The following is a 15,041-nucleotide window of genomic DNA, read 5'->3' as shown; positions in this document are numbered from 1 at the left end:
TCTTGTTAAGAGAAGAATAATAAACACAAGAGAAGATTATAATGAAGCCTGATTTCTTAATATTAGTAATTAGAGTATTCTTGTGAATGGCAGACTTGAAAGCCATGGTTAAGCCATGAAGACACTCACTTAAGAAAGAAGAACACAGAAAAATACAAGAAGAAAAGATTACTCTTTTATATTCCAGAAAAGAAAGCAGAGTAGTTAGGAACAATGCACTGTAAAAAAAGAGAATGATATTATAAAACTTGTGACACAGCAGCTAAAGACACAGAATAATTAGATGAAACCTGATAAGATAAAGTCACAGATCATTATGGAGAAATCTTAAAATAAAAAGTCACATGATCAGAAAGTAATACAAGTAAGATGAGATATAAGAGAGAGAGTATTATGTATTATAATACTATAACACAAGCAATCTAGAAGAAAGTATTGTGAGTATCATCAGAGAAGCATCATGTATATAAAAATGCTTATTACCAGAGATCTGATAAACTTGTTCATCATAATTAATCTTCTTATCTATCTATCAGATATCTTTGAATCAGATACTTTCATATCTTGATTACTTTTCATACCACTGAAGTCCTGTAATACTGTACAACTGTACCTAATTCCACTACTCTTGAGAAGGCTCTATAGCCTTGCTCTGACTTTGTCATATCTGCATAAAAACTCTTTATCATCAGAGCAAGACTGCCAGCTTAACCAAAAGCACCATTGAACTATTGATCACTACCCCAATCTGTTATTACTTACTATAATAGCTCTTGACTCCCAAAGACTCAAGAGTGTCTCATGAATACATAACAACTTCACATGAATTAATGCTGCATAATATCATTAACTTAATTCCAATCTCAAACTTCAGGAATATTAATGAGAAGGTTACTGCTTGTACAATTGTTAGTCACATTTATATTCTAGACCATAATGATGTCATTACAAATTTCACTCCCACAATTTCAAACACTCAAGTTGCTAATACAATGGCTAGCCATACTACAGAAGAGAATACATTCTTCCAGATGCTCTTATTATCAGAAGATATTAATGACAACACAAAGAATGTGAACATATCTAATCATTGGGAATCAGAGTACTGACAAGAGATATCAAAAGTGTTACACAGACATAAATCATTATTCTGTAATAGGCTAGAACTAGCAAAGAATGTTGAAATGCCCATATCTTTTGCTGATAAAAATGATATTTCAGGTTTGAAACAGAGCCCTTATAATCTATCTCTTCACAATCACCAGGCTATGGACAGGATTCTAGACATCTTGCTACAGGAGAACCACATCAAGAAGGTACCTTTAGATCAACCATCACCAGCTACTTCCCCAGCATTCATTGTCTGGAGGGAAGGGAAATCACACTATGTCATGGATCTCAGAAGAGTCTAGGCTGGTATTCAGAACCAGAACAGAATCTCATTTCTCATTGAAGCTTGTTCCAGTCCCAAATTTAGAAACAGCCAGGATCCCAAATATGAAATCTCAGTCCCATGTTCCATTTTACTCAAGAGCTTGAGATCCTGTTACCATCTCTATTTCATAAATTATTTCCTGGTCCCATTCTCAAATAGAAAATTATATCCCATGTTCTATTCCAGCAGAGAAGATAGACTTCTATTTTCCATTCCAGCCAGATTCACAGTAGAACCAGGATGGGACTGGATTTTTCAGCCTTATTATGTCAAGAGTCAAACTGGTCAAATTTTATGTGGAACCATTACCAAATTTTGTTAATTTTTTGATAAAGGTGGAACTCTTAGAAAAATCAATTTGATTGTAAAAGAAAAAAATAAAGTATTAAAACTAAGTAATGACTGAAGTTAGCAAATAACTAGAAACTGTCTAAATAATAAGTTCATTATTATTATTATTGTCATCATTCTTGTCATTATTATCATTCTTATTATTATTATAATTCTCTTTCTCTTTCTTCTTCTTTCTCTTTTTCTTCTTCTCTCTCTTCTTTTTCTTCTTCTTTTTCTTCTTCTTCTTCTCCTGCTTCTCCAGAACCAGCTTTGTAAACCAGACAGGGGCTCTAATATCTGTTATTTAACAGGCAGAGACCCTGTCAGCACCAGAAGAAAACACAGAGATGATGGTGAACAGTAGCAGTAGTGATAGAGCAGTGGCAGTAGTTAGCAGAACAGAAGCAGAATGCAGACAGTAAGTAATAGCAGCAGAAGCAGAAGCAGCAGAAGCAGAGCAATCAAATATATTAATCAGATCAAAATAATTCAATCCAGTCATGGTACTGATGTCAAGAACAAGCTTCATGTCATCAGCACTGACTATAATATGCTTATAATGTACTATTATTATAACAGAGCCTATATTACTCAGTATAATTATTGATGCTATTGCTAATATAAACAAAGTGCACAAGATCACTTCAGTAGTTTTCTGAAGTAACTTAATAGCAGAACATTACCAGCAATATTCATGTTCTTGATAACAGAATAAAGTAATTTCCCAAATCCATTACTGGAACAGAACCACCAGAAGAATTAGCTTTGTAGAGCTCTAGAAGTGACAGATCTTCTTGATAGTATCTATTTCATCAATTAACATCAAGACCATTACCAAAATTATTACTTTTTGATATACAAGTGCTGGACTTCTAATTATAAACAGAGCAGCAGGAGTGAGGATTCTTTTGATTAAAGTTAGCCAGATTAACATCTTTATTAACTTTACACCAATTACTCTTCTTCAGGGCCCATTCTTTTAATACAGTCTTGTGCTACTTCTCTCCAGCTGTGCAAAATAAATACATACAGAGAAAACTAATATCTTGTCAGTAAATAATATGTGCCAGAGCAGTATTCTGCAAGCACTCATCTCTTAATGTAACTTATTTTATTACAGTACAGATTCTTGTACAGAAGTATTACAGGACAGTAAATAATTAGAAAGAGAGAAAGAATTGTTAACAGTAGTTCTGAAGAAAAAAAAGAAGAAGAAAAAGAGAAAGATAAGAGAAGAGAGACTGATCTTATGTTATTATTCTGCAGCTAGTATAGCAATAACATATTGAGCTTGTCTATAATAACATGTCTGTAGAATATAAACAATGTATATAGTAATCATTCTACACAAGTACTAGATCAATATACTTCATATTCTCATTATTCTGTAGCTATTATAGTAATAATGTGTGGAGCTTGCCTATAGCAACATGTCTATAGAATATAAACAATGTGTATAGTAACCATTTTATACAAGTAGTTAGTCAATATACTCTATAATTCCATCATGCAGTGCCTCCAATTTAACTTATTACATACAATCATGAAGATGAGGCCAAAACAATATTTAATAAGAAAGAAGATTCATGCAGTACAGAAGCACCACTAGATCTTAAAAAATTATCAAAAAGACATATTTAAGACAGCAGAGACAGATCACAAGATACATCATAATATACTAAAGAGAATTCAAGCCAAATATAAGTGATATGCACTCTCAGTAGTTTGCATTGAATTATATTAACATTTATTGCAGGCAGAATAGCAGCAAGAAGAATCACAAGATAATTAAGAATAAAGCTATTAAACAGTTGATGATCAAGTAATTTGTCAAGAGCAAGTCAAAGAAGTATTATAAGCACCAGCTTATAATATCTCAGTAAAAGAAAAGGGAACAGGAGAAGAAGCATTATCAAGAAGAGATTACAGAGATCAAGAATAAAGCTTGGCAGAACAAGAAGATAGAATTTAAAAGTAACAAAATTTGGTAACAGTTCTGACATATTTAGATTAAAACAAGCTAGTTACAGCATTTTATTACTGTATGTAAGCAGGCCCAGTTCCAACAAATAATAGTCAAGCTTGAGATTAAGATTATGAATCATGGTCATAATTATCTTGCTGCAGTCAGTATATCAAAAGAGAGAATTGAGAAGAAGATGAGAGAATTTCTGAACTAATTACAGAGTCTGATTAAAGACAACAACAGCCTGCCTGCTTCAGAGAAGATGGAGAAAGATAATTTTGAGATTGTGGTGTTCTCTGATGAGAACAATAAGAAGAATAGTGAGGAGGATGATGATTAGATTATTAATATCTAGAGAAGAAAGTTAGGTTTTTAGTTCTTTTTTTATATTAATTTGAGAATAGGGTGCTATTAAATTAGTAAAATGTTTTATTTTCCTGAAGAAGAATGTTTCATTTTATAGATGATGATGATTTTGTAATTAATTACTGTGCAGAGTAGAATGAATCTAACTAGCTGGAGATTATCAAATTTTGCTTGAACTGTTACCAAATTTTGTTACTTTTTTGACTAAGACAGAACTTAGAGAAAAATCAATTTGATTGTAAAAAAAAAAAAACTTAATTAAATGATTAAAGCCAGCAAACAAGTAAAATCTACAGAAACTTCTTCAGAATTAACCATAGTTTAATATGGAAAAAAACAATTTGTATTGTGGAAGAAGCAGCATCATAAGTTATTTGTTACTTGGTGGTTAACTACTGAAGCTGCTTAGTTAATTAAGAATAAGAATTATAGTAACCCCAACTGGAAGGCAAAGCAATACCATTCTGATTTTTAGCCAAAATTTAATCAGGTGGCAGAGCATTCTAAGAGCACTTCAGAGATAATTTGCAAGCATTGTTAAATCTTTCTCAATTATTTAAGCTTTTCTTGAAACAGTACAAGTGATCTGAAGAAGCATTTAACCAGTAAAGATTGTACAAAAACTGGTGATGAACAAGATAATACTCTGATTAACATGATGATAGATCATGAATTCTAATTTCTCAAATGCAACAAATTTTAGTAATGGTTCTGGTATCTTAGCAACAGTTTCTAAAGCATTCTCAAACAGATTCAGATCTGTCTGTTCTCAAATGCAATCAAGACAATTTTCTTCAGCAGCTTGTGCAAACATTAACATTCTTGAATCTCTCATTTTATGCTATTAAGAAGCCAGCATTCTGCACATTAATAATTATGCTTTACTCTGCAATGGCATTACAGATACCTACATAAGGAACATTATATCAGATCATGAATAATATATATAATCAGCTATTCTAAAATCTTTTCTTTAATCATGACTCAACAATCAAGATATCTCTGGTAGTAGATAATTAAACAAGTCCCAATAACCTTGTCTTTATAGCAATTAATAATTATTACATTACAAAGAATTGAGAGTACTGTAAGCATTTACTAGATTTTGAAAGTTTAAAGAGTACTCATACTGGCAAGAATATAACAGAGATTCTCTAATAATTATTATGTTATGAAACTTGTGGCACAGCAGCCAAAGACACAGAATGATTGGATGAAACCTGACAAGGTGAAGTTATAAACTGTTGTGGAGAAACCTTAAGATGGAAAGTCACATGACCAGAAAGTGATATAAGTAAGATGAGATATAAAAGAGAAAGTATCATGTATTATGATACTACAACACAAGCAATCTAGAAGGAAGTATTGTGAGTATTATCAGAGAAGCATCATATATATAAGAATGCTTATTACCAGAGATCTGATGAACTTGTTCATTGTGATTAATCTTTTTATCTATCTACTAGATATCTTTAAATCAGATACTTTCATATCTTGATTACTTTCTATACTACTGAAGTTCTGTAATACTGTATGACTGTATCTGATTCTGCTACTCTTGAGAAGACTCTATAGTCTTGTTCTGACTCTGTCACATCTGCATGGAAACTTTTTGTCATCAGAGCAAGACTGCCAGCTCAACCAGAGCACTATTAAACTATTGATTACTACTCCAATCTGTTGTTACTTACTGTCATATCTCTTGACCTGCAAAAACTCAAGAGTATTATATGAATACATAACACATTAATCACCTCTGACTCAGGAGAGAATACATCTGAGATCTCAGAAATTATGTACAAAGAAAGAACTTTTTGTGTCACATTAAAAGATAACAATATGATTCCACTCTATATCAAGATCTAATAAAACATAAAAACTATGTCTGCATCCAAAGCACCAGCTGTCAATGCTCAAGATCTCATAAATAGAATCTTGCAGCTTGAACAGATTACTGAGAGACTTGAAGAGCAGAACTGTAAATTAAAAGATTATAATAAGTAGCTTAAAGCTCAGATTATGATTATTTCATCCACTGAACAACAGAAAAAGAAAGACAAAGCTAAAGTTAATTTACTGAAATCTTTCAAGAGTGAATGAGAAAAACTATAAGCTTTCTTGAAATAACTACACATCTACATGAATATGAAAGGCAAAGAACTTAATAATAACAAGAACAAGATAATAATAGTAGCATTATATCTTCACAAAGCAGCATTTGATTAGTTTGATGCCTACCTGCAGAATTATTATAAGAAAGATGAAGATAATCAAGATGATGACATGCTTAAGATTATTAACAGCTATAACATCTTTATTTGGATATTGAAAACCACTTTTGAAGAAGTTAAGAAATGGAATGTGATAGTCCAGCAGTTACATTATATATGATAAAAGATATCATCACAAGACTATACTATAAGATTCCAGCAAGTCTGTATCAATACTGATTAAGATAATGAAGTCTTAGCTGACATCTTTTATCAAGAACTATTTGATGAGATCAAAGATGAAATAGTGTAATTGGAGAAATGACCATGCACTCTGATCAAAATAATTAAAGTAGCAGTCAGGATTAGAAACTGACTTTTTGAATGAAAGATGAAAAAACAAGAAAAGACACTATAAAAGAGAGCCAGTCTGTTAAATTATATAGAAAATTGAGGCTGAAACAAGCAAGTACAACTGGATTCTTATAGACATACATTCATGGAGCTGGATATAATGAAGTTTGACACTCTTGATAAGAAAGAAAAAGAATGAAGGAAAAAGAAAAAACTATACTTCTATTATGTCAGGTCAGAACACTGAGTGAGACAATACAGAGCAAAAAAGACAAATCAAAAAGATAAGAAACTCAGAGTAATCTTAAAAGAAAATAAAGAAGACTCTAAAGTGAAACAGCATCTCTAAGTAATAACTCAGAAAGAGCAAATCAAAGAAGAACTCCAATAACAGTTCAGAAAGATATTTGAAGAACAAATTATGAAAGCTTATCTGAAGCTACTTCAGCAATCAGAAAATGAATTAAAATACTGAAACAAGCTGAATGATGAAAAATGGAAGTTATGTGAAGAACTATATGTGAAAACAAGAAATGAATCAAGTGATGATTGAGAGATTTGATTACTCAACTGTAAATATCATTATGGATGAAAAATAAATGAAATTCAAGATCTAAAACACAAGAAACATGCTTAATACTTAATCTATAGATGTTCATGTGAACTTCACCAGAAATAACAAAAAGAGTTTGAACAATGAATATGAGTTATAGAAGACTTCATATATTATAGAGACTATAGTTATGATATCAAAAATTGCCAGTGTTGCAGATGCAATACTGAGAAGAAAGAATAAAAGATGCCAGACCCACAGAATATCTTATATGTGAAATATTCAGACCATGCCAGAATTTACTGGAGCTTTTATTATGAGAATAATTGCTCTATTCATTAAGATGAAAAGAATGGCAGATATTACCTATGACTACTGAAGAAGCTATAAGTAATTCAGAAATAAGACAATAGCAATAATCAAAAATATTAGTTAAATGAGAAAGAGAAGTTTACACTGAAATTGAAAAAAGAGATAAGCTGGAAAATACTAGAATTTGAGAAACATAAAGAAGATGTCTTGAAGAAACTCAGTCTCATAAAAAGTGTAATATCTGAAGAGAAAAAATGCCCAACAGCAAGAACATTATGAATTCAAGATAATTAATTGCACTAGATAACATATAAAGAAAACAACAGATTGTTAGCAATAACAATATATGAATGACACTAGAGTGAAAAACAGAAAGAGATGGAAGAACAGACCACTCTTGTTATAATAAATTTGAGTATGAATGCTAATGTAAATTCCATGAAAATAAAAGATTTTGAAAAATAGCAAGATCTCTGCATAATTTAGAAGAATGTGAAACCTGTACAGAATGCAGAGACAACAAGTATGTATAAAGAATACACAAGATCTGGTATACTAATAAAGAAAATTGCACAATACATAAACAGGTACTCAAGATGACTCTTGTTGATTTGGGAAATAAGTGGGCTGTTATAAATGAAAGCCTGTAAGTAGCATGAATAGGCAAGCAAAACAGTTAGCTACCAATAGACAAATCTGTTATTTCAAAGTTATAGTAATCTTACTTGAATCAAAGTGTGCAATAATCTTAGTGAACTCAGAAGTAACTGGACTATTTATTAACAGAAGATTTACTGAATGAGCTGGCATTGTAAAGTGAATGAAAAAATACCTCTACCAGTTATTAAGACTGGAAGGAGAAACTCTGAATAAAGTTGAAGAAGAAACATATTCTATTAGAATGAGAATAGAATAATATTATAAGAAAGTGTGTTTTGAAGTGATGAATCTAGAGAACTATAATATAGTCTTAGGATACTCTTGATTAAAATAACATAATCCAGAAATTGACTGGTGAGAAGAAAAGATTAGACTGATAAACTGTAGATGCTCTCTTGAACTAGTATGCCATGATTAGAGACCCACACTCAGAAATGACTTAGATGAGACACTGGCTGTAATAAGTCAGATTAACTGGAAGATACTGTATAGAGAATGATTGATTAATATTAAAGAAACTCATGAAAACCTGATTCATAATGAAAGAGTGAATCAAGCTATAAAGAACCTCAATAACTTGAAGCAGCTGTAAGTATAAAAGAATGACCAGAATTAAAAGATTAAGAAAACTCTATCAGAAGAATTCTGAAATACATTAATATATTCACAAAAAGAGATTAGAGCAACAGTCTACTGAAGCATGAATTCTGGAACCACAAGATAAAACTACAAGATGGAAAACAATCAGTGAAATTGTCAATATACAGGTTAAATGAGAAAGAATCAGCTGAAATAAAGAAATATATTAAGAATAACCTCAAGAAAGATTACATCAGAGAGTTGATGTTACTGACAGGATACTTAATACTGTTTGCATCAAAGAAGAACAGAACTCTATAACTATATGTAGATTATAGGCAGTTGAACAGCATTATGGTCAAGAACTACTATCTGATATCACTGATCAAAGAAGTGCAAGACAAATTAAGGAAAGTAACATGGTTTACTCTCATTAACATTAAAGATGTCTACCACCAGATATGAATCAAAAAAGATGATGAATGAAAAATAGTATTCATAACATGATATGAACTATATAAGTACAATATTATACTGTTTGAATTAATGAATGCACTAGTAATGTTTCAAGCACTCATCAATAATGTACTGCAAGAATATCTAGATGACTTTGTCATTGCATATCTTGATAATGTGGTTATATTCATCAAAGAAGACTGAAAGAATCACACTGGAAAAGTCAAGAAAGTACTAGAAAAATTGTAAAAATATAATCTACCAGTAAAACTAAAGAAGTGTAACTTCTTTAAAAAGAAAATTAAATATCTTGAACACATTGTGTTAACAGAAGAAATATGAATGAAGTCAGGAAAAATTGATGAAATACTACAATAGCTGACATTAAAGAAAGTCAAAGAAGTTCAGATATTCTATAGACTAGTGAATTACTACTGACAGTTCATACATGAATTCTCAAAGAAAGTGAGACCACTTATACAGCTATTCAAGAAAGATAAAGTATTCAAATAGATAACAGAGTGTCAACAAGCATTTGAGGCAATAAAAAACAAGTTCAGAAAAGAAGAAATGAGATGATACTATAATCTGACAAAAAGATGTGTGATTAATATAGATGCATCAGACTGTATAATAGTGGGAAGACTACAACAACCAGATGAACAAGAAAGACTACAATTAGTTGCATGCTATACAAGAATGATGACACCAGCTGAACAGAATTATGATATCTACAACAAGAAAGTACTTGCAATAGTGGCATTACTGAAGAAATAAAGAATTGAACTGCAAGAAAATTAACATCAGATAGAAATCATCTTAAACCATGACAATCTGTGATACTTTATAATGACTAAAGAGCTTATGAGACGACAAGCCAGATAGTATACAGATGTACTGGTATACTATAACTTCAGAATATAATACTGCAAAGATACAGAAAATGTCTGGATAAATGCATTAAGCTGAAGACTGAACCTTATAAGAAAGAAACAAGATTCAAGAACACTTTTTAAAGAGTTGGAAGGAACAAAGAATATAATTCTGGAATGACAAATATTAAAAGTGACAAGAATCACCATGGAAGGATTGAATATTGAGAAAAAGATTAAAGAAGCAATGAAGAAAGATGAATATACAAAAAAAATTAATAAAGAAAAAGAAAACTTCAAGAAAGAAGAAGAAATAATACTATATCATGAACTAATATATGTATCTAGAGAAGTCAGAAAGCAAGTGATGGTACAAGAATATGACACAATTACTGCAGAACATTTTGAGATTGACAAGACAATGAAAAAAATCATGAGAATCTACTATTGGCCAGAAATGTAGATGGATATTTAACAATATATTAAAAAATGTAAGACATGTGCATGAAGCAAAGCTAACAAATACTGATCATATAGAAAGCTACAGCCAATACCACAACTGTGAGGACCATGAAGATCTATAATGATGGATTTCATCACAAAACTCTTAAATTTGAAGGATATAGAAGGGAAGAAGTATGACTTGATACTAGTAATTACTAACAGATTAATGAAGTATGAATACTTTATACTGTTTAGAGAAGCAATAACAGCACCAGATATAATACTGATAGTACTGTAAAATGTGCTTGCCAATCATGAAATGCCAGAAGAGATAATTACAGACTAAGATATCAGATTCACAAGCAAGTTTTGAATGACACTAATAGCACAATTGAGAATTAAACAGAAGATGTCAACAGTCTATCATCTACAGACAGATGAACAGACAGAGTAACTGAACTAAATCTTGAAGCAATATCTACAGAAATATGTTAACTATCAGCAGAATAATTGAATTATACTACTATTCATGACATAATTGGTATACAATAGAGCAAAAAACACCACTACAGAAATGACACCATTCTACATGAACTATAGCAGGGAACTGAAGACACAGAAACAACTGAGAATTGTATGATAAAAAGCTCAAGAAGCAGAACTTACAGTAATATAACTATAAGAACTGCAGAACCAGATAAAATTGAATATTGAATTTCTCAATGAGAGAATGAAGCATTACTATAATAAAAGATATCAGAAGACACCAACCCTGAAAGAGGGGAAAAAAGTATTTCTAATTTGATGGAATATCAAAACCAAAAGATCTAGTGAAAAACTTGATTTTAAAAAATTGGGATCATACAGAATCACAAAGTGGATTGGAAAAGTTAATTACAAACTCCAGCTACTCAAAAAGATGAGAATACATCCAGTATTTCATGTCTTATTACTGGAGAAAGCACTGCTACACACCAAAGAAATGCCCATGGAGATTGATGAAGAACAAGAATACAAAGTTGAATGAATACTAGATCATCAGAAGATTAGCAGAAAACTTCACTACTTGATGAAATGAAAAGAGTATAATATCTCAGAAAACATCTGGAAACTAACAGAAAATCTCAAGAACATCTGAATAATTATTAAAATGTATTATTAACAACACTCTCACTTAGCAAAGCATTAATGAATGAATTGGAAACAACTAGAAGAGAGTCTGAAGAAGAAAGATTGTTTAATAAGACAAGCAAATTTTGAATCTCTGTCTGCTCAGTCACTCTTTTCTGTTCTTTCTCTTTCAGGTGCTTCAATTTCTCAAAAGAAGAAAGACCCTGAACTATCATATTACTATCATGATATTTAAGAAGGGACTCTTGTTTTTGAAGATGAAGAAGTTTTGAGAAGATGTAAATCTGTTTCTTGAGAGCTTGATATTTCTCTGACTTCAGTTTCTTCTGAGCTTTTTCAAGAGAATGCCACTTCTTGGTGGAAGAACTGTTGTCATAAACACATAAACAATCAGAATGTATGCACTTACTATACTGAGAAGAATAAGAAGACATAATGTATGTCTTGTTAAGAGAAGAATAATGAATACAAGAGAAGACTATAATAAAGCCTGATTTCTTAATATTAGTAATCAGAGCATTCTTGTAAATGGCAGACTTGGAAGCCATGATTAAGCCATGAAGACACTCACTTAAAAAAGAAGAACACAGAGAAATACAAGAAGAGAAGATCACTCTTTTATATTAGAAAAGAAGACAGAGTGGTTGGGAACAATATGCTACAAAAAAAGAGAATGGTATTATGAAACTTGTGGTACAGTAGCTAAAGACACAGAATGATTGGATGAAATCTGACAAGATGAAGTCATGAACTGTTGTGGAGAAACCTTAAAATGGGAAGTCATGTGACCAGAAAGTGATATGAGTGAGATGAGATATAAGAGAGAGAGTATCATGTATTGTGATACTATAATATAAGCAATCTAGAAGGAAGTATTGTGAGTATTATCAGAGAAGTATCATGTATATAAGAATACTTATTACTAGAGATCTGATGGACTTGTTCATTATGATCAATCTTCTTATCTATCTACTAGATATCTTTGAATCAGATACTTTCATATCTTGGTTACTTTCCATACTACTGAAGTTCTGTAATACTGTATGACTGTACCTGATTCTGCTACTCTTGAGAAGATTTTATAGTCTTGCTCTGACTCTGTTACACCTGCATAGAAACTCTTTGTCATCAGAGCAAGACTACTGGCTCAACTGAAGCACCATTGAACTATTAATCACTACTTCAATCTGTTAGTACTTACTGTAATACCTCTTGACCCCCAAAAACCCAAGAGTGTCACATGAATACATAACATATTAGCAGCATGAAGGCTTGAGAGTAATTTTCTTGTAATTACAAGTGACAATGCATCAAATAATAGTATTATGCAAGCACATCTTACACATCAGTTGAGGCCAGCATTGCAGCAGTTAAACAAGACAACTGATTGAAATGCAGACAGTAGAATAATACTTTATCTTGCTTATATTATTTAACTTGTGGTTCAAGAGCTGGTTTGCAATCTCAAGATTCAGTCAGATAATGATGCTCTATCTACTATCTTTAATAAGAGCTCAATTACTGATAATCTAGCATCAACAGATATATTTGCAAATACTCTTAGAAAGATAACAAAATTTGATAACAGTCTTGATATACTTGAGTTAATTTACTAATCTTTGCTTAACAATAGATTTATCTTGTTGCTAATACAACTAATATCTTCCCTCAACTTGCTGCACATTTTCAAGAATATTGACAAGAGAATCAGCACAAGATAATTCAAGATGTTGACACAAGATAGAATTTCATCTATAAGATGTGTATTTGTGTCTTGTTGCTTTGATAAGCTGTAGACTTATGAATTCAGAACTCATTATCAAAATACTAAAGACTTTACTTATTAGATTATAACTGAAAGCAGATAGAGTATATGATTGGACTGTTACAGTCATTCAGTTAATTTATCAAGATACTGTCCAAAACAACAGGCCCAATAATTTATCTAGTATAGATAATCTACAATCATCTTTTCCAGCATTTAGAAAGAGAGAAGAACAAGACTCAACAGTTGACAACAAGAGAGAATATTAAAGAAGCTATCAAAGCTGTCAGCTTGAAATTCCAGAAATACTATAGTAATACTGAGCATCTAAAGAGTGAGCTGCTAGCTGTAGCCACTGCTCTCCATCTATCATACTATATGAGAGCATATGATTCAGAGAATTGGACCAGTGACAAGCATGAAATATACCAATAATATATTTTAAGGTTTTACAAAAAGCATAATAAGAAATATGAACAGTCAAGAGAAGTAATACTTGATGTAAATAATATATATTTGTTATAAGTATTATTCTGATTTTCTCTCTGCTAACTTCTCTAGAATATTAAGCAAATAATTTTTGAGAGATCTCATTAAAGACAAGCAAATTTTCAAAATGAAATACAATAATATTTAAATAATAAGAATTTGACATCATCTCAAGCTTCAATTCTGGAACAATAAAGAATGCTAGACTCTGATTTTTCAACTGTTGCTTAGATAGCAAGAGACATTCTGATTGTACCTTTGACAGAGATTAAGATAGAACAGATTTTTAATATTGCTTAGAATATATATCATTATTAATAATTACAGCTCCATGCATCTACAATCAAGAAGATCATACTACTTAAACATGAAGACAAGATACATATACTGTAAGGATTCACCTGTGAACCTCTTATACAGACAAACAACACCTGTGAGAGTTCAGGGTCTCAGCTTGTGAGCTGTTGAGAGTACATGTGTTCTTGTGAGGCACTAAGTCATGTGCTTGCAAGCACATATAAAAGGCTGCCACTGTGTGAACCTCTTGTTAGGAGCCAGTGGCAATCTTGTCTACAAGTTGTACATAGCTGCTAATACCAGATCTCTTATCTTGTGTACTCTTTTCTATATACAATTCCTTCTATAGATTCATTGTCATGCTGATCCACATATATGATTCTCACATTTTGTCACTCTTCTTTGGTGACACCTGATAATGGTATCAACATGAAGAAGCCAACCTCCTGAAGCTCACAAACCTGAAACAGCAGCAGAAAATCTACCTGAAGAACAAACCCAAGTTTATGAGAAGATGATAAATCTTGAAATCATCTCAGCTCTCTTAACTGTAGATGAAACCAAAACTAGCATTGCAACCTCAGAAAGAGAGTCTATTTTAGTATTAAGAGATGAAATCCAACAACTTTGTGAGAAAACCAAACTACTAAAGAGAATAATAAAATGGCAAGAAAAGTTGAATACTCTCCAGGCCATCCAAAAGCACTCACAAAGTAAATCTCTTGATATGACTACCTCCAACTCAACACTCATGAAGTGTCTGTCAGTCTTGAGACCACCATAACACATGAAGCTCTATTAGACTGGCTTCTATACAAA

The sequence above is a fragment of the Coccidioides immitis genome (genome assembly GCF_000149335.2).
Source record: "Coccidioides immitis RS genomic scaffold supercont3.1, whole genome shotgun sequence".
NCBI lineage: Eukaryota > Fungi > Ascomycota > Eurotiomycetes > Onygenales > Onygenaceae > Coccidioides > Coccidioides immitis.
The sequence above is the reverse complement of the archived record's forward strand: the minus strand, read 5'-3'. Positions refer to the sequence as shown.